This window comes from Galeopterus variegatus, unplaced genomic scaffold, assembly GCF_000696425.1.
Source record: "Galeopterus variegatus unplaced genomic scaffold, G_variegatus-3.0.2 Scaffold17868, whole genome shotgun sequence".
Lineage (NCBI taxonomy): Eukaryota > Metazoa > Chordata > Mammalia > Dermoptera > Cynocephalidae > Galeopterus > Galeopterus variegatus.
The window spans coordinates 1-4555 of record NW_007743979.1 but is presented as its reverse complement, the minus strand read 5'-3'; the positions used below and the strand labels follow the sequence as shown (position 1 = coordinate 4555).

Here is a 4555-nt window from a genome sequence, read left to right as displayed (position 1 = left end):
TTAGCCATTTCTGTATCTTCTTTTTCAAATTAACTTTTTAATTTGGTTCTTTCTGTTTTTAGGTCTACAGAAAGGTAATTTCAAGCTGGCCATCATGGGCTTTTCATTGATTTTTGAAACAGGCTGATTATTTAAATTCTGTTCTATGGAGTAGGGAATTCTTGTGTTTTTAACATCCGAGGATTCAGATCTGCTTACTGCATAAAATTCTGATCCTGGAAATATCAGGCTGTGTCTGGGAACTGTGTCAGGGCTGATCTGCTTCCCTGCGTCTAAGTTGTTGGTGTGTAAAGATTCCTCCAGTCCGGGAGGAATGTTGTGAGACTACAGAATGTTGACATCACATGATGTACATTGCCGTAGACCCTTGATCTATTTAGCCTTTTTCTAAATAGCTTCGTATCACTCAAATAATGCACGTACACAATTTGGGATAGAAAAATTCATTTTAGGGTATAGTAACAGGTGTTCTCTTTCGGGCTGTGCCATCCTTGCCAAACTTTAGAGATGCTTAATAAAATCGAAGAAGGAAGAGCTTGCTGTTTGTTAGTGTGAATTCAGGTAGTGAAGAATATGTACCAATGCTGGAAAGATAAGTCTTTAATAGATGGCTTTTGTGATCTGTTTTAGAATCAGAAGAAGCTGATGAACATCTGGTAGCAGAAGTGGTTGAAAAATGTTCGCCTGATGCTTCTCCTAGACCCTCAGAAAATGAGGTGCCACAGCAGGCCATTGATTCTTACTCAGTCAAGGATTTCAGAGAAGAACCTGAATATGATATTAGCAAAATTTCAGTAGTGAGGCCATTTTCAATAGAAACAAAGAATTCCACGGATATCCCGGCAGCTCTTGGAACGAAAGCAGCTCATGGCTGTGTAACTACAGTCTCAGGTGAGGCTTTGTCCTCCAGCACGCCAGAAACCATCCAGGACAGGGTAATGACAGAAGGTAGCGTGGGGTTTACTCTTGAGGCTTCCACAGAAGCTCATCTGAAGGCAGAAAACTCCTGTCCAGAGCCTGTGTCCAGCAGAAGCAAGCTAAGAAAGCCCAAACCCATTTCTCTGAGGAAGAAAACCACTGGGCGAGAAATCTCAGAAACTGAAACTGCTGTGGAGGGCACACCTCTGCCCATAGCATCCTACCAGCTCAGCGCCCTAGGATCAGATGAGAACACAAAGCCTTCTTTGCTGGGAGGTGCCAAGATCCATAAGTCTCCCCCTGACGTTAAAGAAACTTCAGGCACTTTCAGTAGTGACACCAATGACTCAGGGGTTGAGCTGCTGGAGGAGCCGAGGAGCTCACCTCTCAAGCTCGAATTTGATTTCACAGAAGATGTGGAACATGTAGAAGCCAAGAAAGCCCTTCCAAGGAAACTTGGCAGGAAACTGGGTAACAAAGTGACTCCCAAGACACAAAAAGATGGCATCAGTAAGCCAGTAGGTACGGAACAGCCTCCAGACCCAGCAGCAGGAGATGCTCCTCTGTCCCAAGCTTCTTCTAAGCTGGATCCTGGTCATTGGGATGACCCCAGCTTTAATCCTTTTGGGGGCCACTCTGTTCTGCAGAACTCCCCACCCCTCTCCTCTAAGGGATCCTACCACTTTGACCCAGATAACTTTGATGAATCCATGGATTCCTTTAAACCAACTACGACTTTAACAAGCACTGACTTTTGTTCTACTACTGGTAATCATGTTAATGAAATCTTAGAATCACCCAAGAAGGCAAAGTCGCGTTTAATAACGTGAGTGGCAGTGGGTGCTGGGCGTTGTGTCCTGTGTATTTTCTGTGAGTTTGGCAGCCAAGTTTTTCGGTTTTGGTGAACTGAATTTATCTTTGAGGTGCATCGAGGCAGATACAAAGCTTATAACTTTATTCTGCAGTGTTTACTATTTTGCCTCTTAGATGAAATCAGAAATACCAGAGGTTTCCTTTTTAGATTTCGGACTTATTTTCTGAGTACTCAGCTTATGCAGCTAAGACCTCTGCTGCCCCACCCCCCGATAATTTTTTTTTTTTTTTATGTTTGGCGGCGGTGTGGGGAAAGAATGGCATGAAATAGGCAGGTATAAATTTGATGGTTTTCAGAAATCCTAGCTGGGCTGTCTGGAATCACTTCATATATAGAATCCAAATGTCAGGGATAGCCACCATCTTCAGATTCTCTGTGGATAGAACAAACATTCCAAGCCTACAAATTACCTGTCTAGTATCAAAAACATGTGGAAAATGGTCCCAAAAAAGTCCCACAGAGGATTTTTTTACTTAAAAAGAAAGCTATGATTTTTGTTTGAAGCAAACCTAGCACTAAACTTGGTGAGAATTCTTGTCTCCATGTGTAGTTTCTGGCTCATCAGCAAGAAGGTGAATTTCTGATAAGAATCGAGAATGTTTTAAATGATAGTTCCAGGATGGACTTTTGCAAGGTCCTTGGAATTCTGAGAGTGACGGCCTTGGGCCAGTTCCTTGTCAAGTTTCAGTGTAACTTTGTTACAAGTTTACCTTATCACAAAACATAAGTTGAGTAGATGACAATGCGACATTCAGGGAAGGATTCATATCACCTTCACATTCAATTTTTCCACAGACTTTTTGAAGTACCCTTGTATATCTGTTTGTGACCCTGTTTCATTTTACTAAAAACTAGACATAGAGAAGGACCAGTGACATGACGGCCGAGATATGAAAAGGGAGTTTGAGAATCACCATATTTGTCGTTTTCACTGTAGATCAGCCAGGGAAGTACTTGTCAACATTATTGTGACTTTGAAAAACTCCAGATGACATGGTGAATTATACCAGAAAGGAAAATACCCAGAGGTTTAAAGGGCAGAAATGACAGTTTTATGACCAAGAAGGCCGAACAGTGTAGGTAGGGGTCAGTTCTTTGGCAGCCCAAGAATATGCCCTGTAATGTCTAAGGGGAACAAAGTGTAATTGGTGGCTCTTGATCTGTTCTTTGATTATATATGAGTAATTAAATGGCTGTTGAAAAATAATGACTGACTGGGTGTTCTCACAGTCCTCTTTTGTGGCTTTTAAGGTTAGTTTCCTGTGCTAAATAGCACTTGGGGTACGTACTTGGCCCGTCACCGCCTTGGCACTTCCTCCCCTGAACATGGGATGCTTCTGACTACCAAAGGTGTAGGGAGTCATTTGGGAGCCTTCCTTTCAGTTGCATGCTGAAGAGGTGTAGCCAGTTCATTTATGTTAGATAAGATTAAATCTGGGCCAAAGGGAAGGAAATTTATTCTATATTTTCAGTAGTAAGAAGCACCCTCTCTTGAGTCCCATGACCCTCACCTAGTTAGCATTTTCCTCCTGTTCTGTTTTTGTTGAATGAACTTCTTGTTCTAACATACCTTATAGATTTTTTTAAAAAAAATTCTTATGCAATGAAAGCTCATTTCTTCGTGTTCTTTCTATAAGAAAGGAGCGCTAGACTTCTTGTGGGATTCTGGCTGCAAATCCCTTCATTTCTAGGAAAGACTGTAAACATACATGTGGTGGTAGAATCCAGTGGAGAGTTAGGAGTTTTGCATGATGTTCAAAAAGATGCATATGATTGGCTTCTCAGATCCTTCTTCTATAAAATGGAGAAACCATAATTAAGATGGGATTTTGCAGACCAAATGAGATAATTTCTGTGAAATTGTTTTAAGCTTCTTATGGTACACACCTGTTATCGAGATAACCAGATATATTTTCAACTATATTTTTATTCATGCATTGCCTTTGATCTGGGTGACTAAACATTTAAGAGTAAACGTGCTTGGCAGTGAAATACTGTTTTTATACTTTTACAAATATTTGGAAGTTTACTTTTCATCTGTAAATTTGAATTTGTGGCATTTCAGAGTGTTTTCACCGCTCTTATTCTTTTAGAATTGAGGTCTTGTTAATCATTCACTAACCAGTGATAACCTTCATGGATGTGACATTTCTAATTTGTAACACACCTCACAGAAAGAACTGTGCAGCTTTTACAGTCTGCCAGACTAGAGATAAATATTCCAGTCTTTACATGATTTTTTTCTCCATCTGTGTGTCTCTTTCCTGTCTTTAATTTTGTGGTGCATCAGGACTACTGAGCAAGTGAAATTTCTCTGTTTTCTGTTGTAAGTACTTTTGCTGCAGCTCTGTCTGTCCCAGGGACTGTCGGCAGCTTCCTCTCCCAGCCCTCCTCCAGCCATCTCTCCACAGCATGTTGGCTTCTGTTTCTGAGTTTGACCTTCTGATGGTTTTTGCATTTCATTTGCTACTCCATGAGTCAGCTTAGCCTTGCAATTGTCTGTACCTAAAGGAATGAAGATCGGCCTTCCCACCTTAGGTGCAAGAGCTTGCGCTCCCCAGCTTGGCACGCATCACGTGGCACTTTGATGATACCAAGAGCTGGCTTGGCCCTAAGACCTTCACAGCAGTGGTTTCAGGGACTCCTCTGCTCTTTAATTGACTTGGAAGTAATTGACCTTTTTTGATAGAATAAGACTGCTGGGCCGGCCCGGTGGCGCACTGGATAGTGCACCGCTTGGGAAGCGTGGCGGCGCTCCCGCCC

At 41.9% G+C, this 4555-nt stretch overlaps 1 pseudogene; it reads left to right on the top strand.

The window, feature by feature from the left end:
* The first annotated feature begins 848 nt into the window (after positions 1-848).
* Positions 849-2022, top strand: LOC103582784 (annotated as a pseudogene).
* The last annotated feature ends 2533 nt before the right edge of the window (positions 2023-4555 follow it).